The sequence below is a fragment of the Octodon degus genome, unplaced genomic scaffold (genome assembly GCF_000260255.1).
Source record: "Octodon degus isolate 3935 unplaced genomic scaffold, OctDeg1.0 scaffold00221, whole genome shotgun sequence".
NCBI lineage: Eukaryota > Metazoa > Chordata > Mammalia > Rodentia > Octodontidae > Octodon > Octodon degus.
Genome location: NW_004524797.1, coordinates 816,246 through 827,107, shown reverse-complemented (window position 1 = coordinate 827,107; position 10,862 = coordinate 816,246). Strand labels below are relative to the sequence as shown.

Here is a 10,862-nt window from a genome sequence, read left to right as displayed (position 1 = left end):
GGGACCAGTATTTTAAATGCTATGTTAAACTGTCAAACGCTTATGTAATTTTCAAAGTTAGAGTTCTTTATATTTTTATATTTATTTATTTATTTTAAAGTTAGAGTTCTTTAATGGCTATGAAGAGTATTAAATCATTTCAGTACTTTTCGGTGTGCTTGACAACTTGTTTTTCTCCTACCTTCCCCGAACACATACACTTCCATACCCAGGCAGGATCAAGCATACAAAACAGGACCCAACTCAGAATTAGGAAGATGTGCGACTAGCAATAAAAATCAGTATGGGCTGAGTGAAGCCTTTCCCTCTTTGCTTCTCAGTTTCTCCAGGTATGAAAAAGGAGGGACGAGAATCCCAGAACTCAGGAGGCTGAGGTGGGAGAACTGCTGTGAGCTCAGGGCCAGCCTGGGCCACAACACTGAGTTCAAGGACAGTGTGAACTATAGTTTTGGACTTTGCCAGTCTAACGTATTCAGATGGCGAGGGCTGAGGGTATAACTCAAGTGGAGCATGTGCAGAGCATGAGTGGCTCAGTGCCAGACCCAGTGCATCAAAAAAAAAAAAAAAAAAAAAAAAAAAAAAAAAAGACTATGAGTGTAAGGGAGTGCCTGTTCACATTGTAATTTTTTTTAATATTAGGGATCAAACTCAGGACCTTCGGCTTGCCAGGAAGGCATTTATCCACTGAGCTGTCTCCCTGGCCCAGTGTAATGGATGTCTTTGTTTTTGTTTTGTTTTGTTTTTGGAAAAGATTAAACCCACAGATGCTCTACCACTGAGCTGCATCTGTGCAGATTAATTAATTAATTACAAGGTCTTGCTGAGTAGTTCAGGATGGTCTTGAACTCACTGTATAGCCCAGGTTGGCCTTGAATTCACAACAATCCTCCTGTCTTGGCTTCTCATATTTATTTTATTTTTGAGACAAGGTCCTACTAAATTATGCAGGCTTCCCAGTGCTGGGATTTTAAGTGTCTGCCACCATGCCTGGTTTATCGTGTTCTGTGTCACCCACCACCCCATACCTTCCCATTGAACTATATCCCGAGACTTTAAAAATGTTTAAATTTTGAGACAGGGTCTTGCCACCTTGCTAAATTGTCCAAACTTGACTTGAACTTTCTTGCCTCAGCCTCCCAGAAGGCACAACCTTTCAGATTTTCTGAGTTTCTTCAGTGCATTGAAACTAGAACTTGGAGGGCTGGGAATATAGCTCAGTGGCATAAGCACCTGCCTGGCAACCACAAGGTCCTAAGTTCAATTCTTGGTACCAAAACCTAAATAACTTAGAACTTAGGTCAGGCATGGTGGCATATACCTATGCTTGAGGCAGGAGGATTGCCATGAGTTCAAGGCCAGCCTACACAAAATAAACCAACACCAAACTATGACTTGGATTTACCAAAATCTGGTTACTATATTTTTATTATTAATATATGTACCTAAAATTTCCTAGATAAGTTTGATGTGTTAGGTGCCACTTATTCAATATGCCAGGCATACATGAAATGCCTTTAGGGATTATCTGATTTAACCATCCCAATAAACCCATGAAGTTAGCTATCCGTATTGTCCTCATGTTCCAGATAGGCAAACCAGCTCCATGGCTGCCTGTGCAGCTTACCTAAAGTCACTGACATGCACAATGGCAAGACTGGAGCACAAATTCTCTTCATATCAATCTGGTTATGGAACGCACTGTTAACGCCATGACTCCTGGGTGGCCACCTAATCCAGGAGGCTCTCATCGGTCTTTTTTTTTTTTTTAATTTTATTTGTTTGTTTATTTATTTATTTATTTATTTATTTATTTTGTGTGTGTGTGGCCAGCTCAGCCCACCAGGGGGTGGGGCTGGCTGGCATGTGGTGCTGGGGAATTGAACCGCGGTCCTTGTGCTTTGCTTAGATTAGCTTGTTCTAAGTAGGTGCTTTAGACCACTGAGCCATCTCACCAGCCCCACATGGTCTTTCTTATGATGACCCATGGTCCTGTGTGCCACCTGCTTTCCCAGATGGGGTGACTGATTGTTTCAAATCACCTATGAATGCTAGGATAAGCAAAAAAAAAAAAGGCACAAACTTGCTTTGAACTCTTAGTTTGGTTCTTGATGTTCATTTATTGTCCAAGTCTAGCAGCATACACAGTGAGATATGACATTATTTTGCAACATATTTTTGAGATGGATTTGTGTTGTTACTTTGCAACATATTAAGGTGAAAATGACATCCGGAAAATATTAAGGTTAATTTTATGCATATAAAGTACACTTCCTGAGTTTTCATACATTATTTTTACTTTCATAGTATGAAATAGGCAAGATAAGGATTATTTGCACATTTTGCAAATGAGTCACAGAAAAAGGAAGTGGCTTGCTGTCAGCTCCTGAGTTGGCTGGAAGATATGTTCAGTGTTCTGTCTACGCTAAGCCACCTCTGTACCATAAAAAGGAGTCCCTGTGGCCATAGTCTGCAGTGGCACAGGCTCCAGTACAGTTACTGTGTGTCCTTTTTTTTTTTTTAATTTTATTTATTTATTTATTTATTTAGTGTGTGTGTGTGTGTGTGTGTGTGTGTGTGTGTAGCCAGCTCAGCCCACCAGGGGGCGGGGCTGGCATGTGGTGCTGGGGATTGAACCGCGGTCCCTGTGCTTTGCTTAGCTTAGCTTGTTCTAAGTAGGTGCTTTAGACCACTGAGCCATCTCACCAGCCCTGTGTGTCCTTAAAAGGAGTTCAGGTACTTCCGGACGGACAGAACCAAATGACTGCTATTCTGCAGGCTGTGTGTGCCACGCTGCACACAGGGGTTCCCGTATGAATAACCACCTGCGACCAAGGACCAGGACACAGAGCCAGCCACTGCTCTGCTCACACCTGTGCAGTGTGATAAAGAAAGGAGAATTCGTGTGCAGCTGTGGCCCACCCAGATAAAACTTTTAGGCGGGAAGTCAAGTGACAAGTGAACATGTGTGTGTGGGTTTTTTTTTTAAAGTGTTGTTCTTGATATTTTCAACAAGCTTTTAGGCTGCTTGTAGAAGCCAGACCATATACTAGGAAGGTACTGCAGCAAGATGGACTTGGGAAAGGATCAGTCTCATTTGCAACTCCATCAGACACCTGACCGTCGTCAAAGAGAGACCTTTGGTCCAGGTAAAGAAAGAAACCTTCAGAGTGGTAGCTGTTGGGAGGAACTGGGGCTACGATTATTTTCTTCTTTATGGATCTGGCAAAGAAAAGGGGGTGGGGAGGCAAAATTGAGAACATTTATATAACTTTAGGTGGGAAGAACAGGCTAACCGCCTGCAATGCCTTTTCGTGCTAAAATTCTAATAAGCAGAGAAACACAGGTGATAATAAATTATTAATAAGATATCCATTTAAATGAAAGATAATGAAAATATGCCCTTATACTTCTGTGGCAGCATAAATGTGGTCTACCTTTTGGAAAGTGATCTGGGACTAGGTGGGAAGAACTATTGTAGGGCTTATAGTTTTTATTCCTAATCACAGTCCTGACATCTGTTCTAAAGTGGCATTATGTAAAATGTTTTGCAGAACCTGAGGCCTTGAGATACCCTAAGATAATGTTTTAAAATTTTTGGCTTGAAGGATCCTACTGGTATTCTGATGAGGCCTAGATTCCTACTTAAAATAAACATTTTAAATATATAAAATTAAGTACACATGATCACAAAGGAACTAATTACATTAATAAACAAAATACAAACATTAAAATATAGTAATACATGTTTATTTATAGATGTACTAAATAATAAGATATAGTGGTGGATCTAATAATTGTGTTAAATCAAATAAATTATGTCTAATGTTATTTTAAGGGATCTGAAAGAATATATGAGCAATATATGAAAAAAATATGATTTCTTTGGTAATAAAGTCACATAGTACTAGAATCACTGTGATTTGTTACCTACATTCATAACTGCAGGAAATGATGATTTTAATCAGAAGTTGGTAAACATAAAGATATAATTTCTTCCCTATTAAGAATCCTAGTCCACCTAATTAAATGTATGAAGAATTATGAGATTATGTGAAAAAAATTCAAAGAAACATTTGAAGTAAATATTCAAATGATAAAAAAAAAAAAAAAAAAAGAATCCTCGTCCAGGGGCCGGGGAGATGGCTCAGTAGAATAAGCGCTTGCCTGGCAAGTGCAAGGGGCTGAGTTCAATCCCCGGTTCCAAAAAAAAAAAAAAGAAAGAAAGAAAGAAAAAAAGAATCCTAGTTCCTTAATAACATTAAGTGAAATTAATCCAGCACACAAGCTTATGTATTGCCCGGTTTCTCTTATATGAGAACCCCAAAGCAAAAATTTAAAGAGCAGAAAGACAGACATATTGGACACAGAGGACAGATTTACAGCTGGGTAGGGGACCAAGAGCTGGAGGAGTGAGGTGGGAGGCGAGGGGCAGGGGAAGTAAAGAGAAGTAAGGTGTGTTATGTACACGTGCCAGCTCCCCACGATGAGGATAATCATGACACACTGTCAGTGTGTACTAATAAAAATTAAAAATTAAATAAAAAACAAAGAGATAAACAAAGATAAGATGAAAATGGAAAAGAAAAAAAGAACCCTTGTCCTCAGCACTGCACAATGGCACATGCCTGTGATCCCAGCTATGCTGGAGGCTGATGCAGCAGGCCTGCAAGTTCAAGCTTTCCTGGGCAACTTAGCAACTTAGCAATACCCTGTCCAGAACTGAAAAAAGTAAGGGGGGGGGGATGTGCCTCAGAGCGGATGCCTTGAGTTCAATCCTCAGTAGAACCTTACTCTAAGAAAAAAAGATGCTGTAGTGGAGATCCGCATCACTCCACAGGCTCTAAGAAGTTCTTTGTGGATGACCCATCACTCTTCTCAAACTCAGATGACAGAAGAAACTTTTGGATAATACTCTGGGGTTGAGCATAGAGGTACTCTACTACTGGGCTACATCCTGTTCCACTTTTTAATTTGAGTCAGGGTCTCCTTAGTTATCTAGGCGGGCCTTGAGTTTGTCATTCTCTAGCTTCAGCCTACTGCGTGCCTCGGATTACAGGTGTGGGTCATCTCATTTGACTTGATAATACTCTTAATATTCTAAAGAATTTGAAGAAACACCATGCTAAGGGAAAAATTGGAAAGAGAAAAAAAAAAGCTATGTTCATTTTTTTTTTTTCATAAGCAAGGCAAAACATGATTATGGCAGCCTAAGTGCTCAGCACAAGCGACTGGGTAAATAAGAACGTACTGGCTATGGGGGCCGGGGATGTAGCTCAGTGGCATAAGCACCTGCCTGGCAAGGTCCTGAGGAAAAGGAAAAAAGAAAGAAAGAAAGAAAGAAAAGAAAGAAGAGAAGAAAAAGAATGCACTAGCTAGAGTAAGTACCATGTGATGAGTAAAATCATAGTTATGAAAACCATCTCATGAGAAACATTTCTGATATCATGTAAGGTCAAAAAAATTGTGGCATGCTATCATGACAACTTTGTGTGTATGGCCTGAATAGAGATGAGAAATAATATGAAACCAGGTTATTATGTTAAAAGTAGCAGCAGATGACCAGCCTGAGGGACATGGCAATATAGTGGTGACTCAGTTCATGAACTTAATTCTTTCCATGATTCTGGTCTCAAACGAAATTGGATGAGAACCAAATCAAATTCAATTGATAGGTTTAGTGTTGAATGTATATGAAATTAATAGGTTGGTGGTACACTAATGTATAAATACCATGTCTAAATAGGTATTTTTTACATCCAAAAATATTTACTAAATATCTGCTCTAGATTCTTGTCTGGAGGCATCAGGATACCCGGAGACATAAGGATATGGCCTTTATCTTCAAAAATCGAGGACAGAATCCCAGCTTAGGGATCCTACCTCTTGGCAATAGGATCCTTCTGCTGACCAAGGCCACAGGTCACCTCTGCCTCCAGTAACTTTCTTTTCCATCCTACAGAAATCATTGGAACTTGGAGTTTGCGGAACCGAGAACAACTCAGAAAAAGAAAAGCTGAAGCACAAGAAAAGCAAACTTCACAATGGGCATTTGGGTATGGTATATCACCCGGGGAAAGGAACTAATATCTATCCAGTGTAGATTATGTGGTGAGCGGAGCTGCTATCTTTGCACCAATCCTATGAATCAAGTGCTGTGATCTCTGTTTTACTAAAAAGAGAAACTAATCTCCAGTGAATTAACACTCCTGCCTAAAGCCACAACAGTAAAGTGTGCAACAGAATTTCATCCCTGGTCTCTTAATTAAAGCACCAGGAAACCAAATGATGTGGTGGAGAAGCCTAGCGTGTGGCTACCCGGGTCATATGTGTGTAGACATGCACACATCTTGTTAACAGCTCACTGTGGAGGAGCTTCCCTTCTGAGCTGAGAAAATAAGCAACTTGCTCACTATGATTTCCTCAGCTCAGAGTAACCACCAATGAACACTTTGAGAGTTCCTAAATCGACCACCGATGTTACCAATATAAACCCAGGGAGGGAGTATGGTATGGTATGGTATGGTATGGTATGGTACAGTATGGTAGGGTATGATATGGTATAGTATAGGTGGGCAAATCACTCCCATTTCACAACTGTTTTACAAAGCACTCTTCAAATATTTTAAATAGTTTTTTAACCCTTTTTTGAGATGGGTTTCTGTGTTGCCCAGTCTAATCTCACACCCTTGGAATCAAGAGATCCTTCTGCCCCAGTCACCCATGTGCTGGGACTATGGGCAGGCACTGTGCCCAGCTTGTCCTCTAAAGAAAGTGCATCCTTCACTCCCTGCCAGAACAGGGCTGTCTGTTCTGCTACCCCAGATGTTTCTGTAATTCCTGTTAGCTCATACATGATTGATAAAGAAGAAAATGCTGTCAATATAATGTGGCAGTGCATTTTCAGACTGGTTCATTTTCCTAATCAAAAGAACTGTGGGAACAGAACTAAAACCTGTAGTGGAAGAGTGAAGAGCTACTGCGTGGGTGCTATGAAAGCAGGATCCTTTCCAGCTTGCACCCAGGGCTCCCTCCCCAGAGAGTCGCAGGCCTTCAGAGCTCCACCCTGCGGCAGCTTGCACTTACTGCTATGCCCAGCTTAATGGCTCAGAGCCCAGGTCTCAGCGGCCTTGATTCTACAATGACACTGTTGCTTTTCTATATTTTTTCTTAGCTCCTGAGGAGGACTCCAGCCATCAGAGATTGCTCTCTAAATGTTCATGTCGAAAGGGTGTACAGGTTTTCAGTTGTTTTTCCGAAGTCTATCCCCCACCAGCCCTATAACCACTGTTACTTTTTAGTGCATGATTTTGCAGAAAGTGAGATTTTTCAGGAATACAACTGTGATTTTATAGCAGAAACTTCTGTACTAGGGTCCTGTTAAGGATTATCCAGTTAGCTTCCCCACTATACCCACTGAGCGACCTTCTGATGGCTACTGGTTTCCCACAGGATATGAGTGGATTTGTGTACTTTAGACTCATTTGCCATCCTAAGCTCTTTCAGCTATGTGATTTTGTACTTCTCACTGTTCATTTAAAAATAGGTCTTTAGGTTTAACTGTCGGTCTTACTGAGCATTAGCCAGTGAGCTCTGCCCCTGCTGAACAGAGCGAGTGTTGCTGTGCTCACAGAATTGATTCTCCAGGCTTACTGAGCTGAGGGCACAAGGCCGAGGAATTCTCTGTGAGCGTGGCAGTTGGCTAGACTTACTCTGGTGATGTTCTCTATGCTGAAACCTAGGCCTTCTTTTTTCATCACAACACACATACATAATGAAACCTTAGTGGTTTCAGAGAGAGGGAAGCATAGTTTAACAGTTCAGAAACCGGTGGACTGGCCAGCTTGATTAGATATGAAGGTTAACTTCCTCACGTCCTGGTAATTCACCTGGGGGGAGTTACTAAACTTCTCTGTGTCTCAGTTTTGTCATCTGCAAAATGGAGATAATAGTAACTACCTCGTGAGTTGACAGTGAGATAGCAGAAGTTAGTTACGGACAATAGTGCCAGACACAGAAGGACTATAAATGTTCCTATATGAACATGAGAGAACTAATTTTACTGGATCTGAATGACTCATCCATGTTGTTATTTGTCATTCTTACAACAGCCACGTGAAGTTGGGCAGCTATTACTTACTACACGTAGAGAAGCCAAGGTGGTAAGGTCTTGCCCACCATCACGAGAGAGTAAAGACTAGAGGTTAGGCCATGCCAATACTTTTGTATTGTTTTGGAAACTGGCAGGGAAGCCAAGGACCATTATATTACTCAGATCTCATAAGGAGACCTATATAACAAATTATCTAATGATTCATATCTAGGGAGAAATAAGTGTTTCCTGAAGAATTCAGATATATCTTTAAACAAACAAACAAACAAACAAACAAACAAACAAAAAACAACAAGCCAGTGATATAGCACAGGGGCGCAGTGCCTGCCTTGCAGGTGTAAAGTCCTGATTCGATTTTGGGTACCACCATCACCACCAAACAAAAAACCATTAATAGAGCTTTTTTTTTTTTTTTAATTTTATTTATTTGTGTGTGTGTGGGGGGCAGCTCAGCCGACCAGGGGGCGGGGCTGGCTGGCATGTGGTGCTGGGGATTGAACCGCAGTCCCTGTGCTTTGCTAAGCTTGTTCTAATTAGGTGCTTTAGACCACTGAGCCATCTCACCAGCCCCTAATAGAGCTTTTTAATTTGTCTTGTTACCTTAGTTACTTGGAGCAATAGTTAAAAATTCTGAGGTGCTAGAACATTATCTTCAGATTTCTTTCTTCTGTAGGATTTTAATATTTATTATTATTTAATGCTATAAACTAAACATTTATATTGATAAAATACTGATATATTTATATTTTTCTTGTTTAGTTTTTTACTGTTTATATATGTTTTATCCCTGATTTTTGGTAGTACTGAGGATTGAGCCCAGGGCTTTCCCACTGAATTACATCCCAGCCCTTTTCCATTTTTTACAAATTTGAGATCTGGACTCAAACTAGTGATCTTTCTGCCTAAGCCTCCCAGACTTCTGGGATTATAGGCATGAGCTACTACACTATATAAATGATCTTGACTTCAAATTGTTTTTTTAGTGAAGTAATCCTTAAAACTTTTTATTATGAAAAATTTCAAACATTCACAAAAGTCAAACAGTGTAGATTTTTAAAAAGTGTGTAAAGAATTATGAGCACTATAAAGAGTCAAGAAACAGTGGTTTTTATCTCCAAAAAATAGTTTACTAAAAGAAATACTCTCTCTCCAAAAATAACTATAGTATTACAAGGCAGCCTCTGTGCCTTACCTTAAGTCATGTTACAATAAATTTCAGAGTACACTGATATAGAGCCTTCTAAGGATGAGTGCCTATCATGCAACTCAAAACCCACCTATTTATCTCAAAGTGCCAATGCCACAATGAAACCTGAACAGTTTTTTAGCTTAGAAAAAAAGCTATACATTAACATCTTTTGCCTTAAAAGAAAACAACATGCATGCCACAGGCGTGCCACGACTGCCGTAGGAGTGTAAGCAGTGAGACCATTTCAGTCTTGTGGGCTGTTAGAGAAGGCTCCACGCAGTGGGTAGCATGGAGCAGAATTTCAATAGGTTTAGAAAAATGATGAAATGTTTATTTATGGTACCTTCCTCCCATCCCCCTAGCCCATCTGTATTAGCCATCTGTATTTAGTTATATTTGCAGTGCCTACAAATTTGTCATTGGCTGCAATTTGCATGTATCTTATTTCATCTTCTAGATCTTTATTAATTGGGTATACTAGTGTCACTCAAGCCTTTCTAACCTTTTTGAGATTTTGCAACCTCAATAAATAATTTTTTTGCAGCTTTTTTTTTTTTTTTTTTTTTGGTCTTTTTGTGACAGTTTTGCTATGCAGTTCAGGTTGGCCTTCAGCTCACTTCGTAGCCTAGGCTGGTCTTGAACTCAAAATGATCCTCCTAGCCTCAGCCTGTTGAGTGCTGGGATTACAGGCATGTGCTACCATGCCTGGCTTTATGTAGCTTTTGACCCAGTTTACAGTACATCTCATTTGACATATGCTATGCCTACTTCATATTCCTTAAAGGAGACACTGTATCAGGCAAGCAAGCCATATATACCATCCTCCTGCAGATCACACAGAGAACCCATGCCTATACTGCAGATCACACAGAGAACCCATGCCTACACTGCAGATCACACAGAGAACCCATGCCTACACTGCAGATCTAGAAACTCAGCTGGATCAGTTCACCCAGGGGGTAGTAGGCTACCTCACTAACCTCAAAGAGATGGAGGTCACAGACCAGAATGTCATCTATTCATTCATAAAGGAATGGCCAATGCTAACACACACACACACACACACACACACACACACACCCCTCTGGTGTGCAAGGTGTCAAAAGTCAAAAAGTCCTGGAGGAACATTTCCTCTCCTAACAATTGAGAACATCTACTAAGAACAATAAGGAGACTGAAGTCTACAGAGATTAAGGGACTTGTCTGAGGAGGTGTAACAAAGCAATGATGTCTTGGAACTGTTTTTTTTTTTTTCGGAACCGGGGATTGAACTCAGGCCCTTGTGCTTGCCTGGGAAGCGCTTATTCCACTGAACCATCTCCCCAGCCCCTTGGAACTGTTTTTAGAAGCATTTATTTGAATTCTGTAGCCCCGCTGCTGACACTAATTCTGATCTCTTTGTAGAGAACAGAAAAAACGCAAGTGGCAGAACACAGGAAGAGGAAATCAAAGAGGCCAGAAGAGACAACAAAATGCAGAGCCAAAGAGAGAGTCCCAGTCACAAAGAGCAAAGGAAATTGTGGAGAAAGCATCGGTACCTACAGAGAAAGAAAATGAGCCTCC

The 10,862-nt window shown here is 40.5% G+C and overlaps 1 long non-coding RNA gene across 1 annotated transcript in view; it reads left to right on the top strand.

Moving 5' to 3' along the window:
- Positions 1-10,756, top strand: part of LOC111813762 — a 19,234-nt gene extending 8,478 nt beyond the window's left edge. The window contains exons 2-4 of the long non-coding RNA XR_002818936.1: positions 3,014-3,146; positions 5,960-6,053; positions 10,704-10,756. This is a non-coding gene — a long non-coding RNA (uncharacterized LOC111813762). The remainder of the gene's footprint in view (positions 1-3,013; positions 3,147-5,959; positions 6,054-10,703) is intronic.
- The last annotated feature ends 106 nt before the right edge of the window (positions 10,757-10,862 follow it).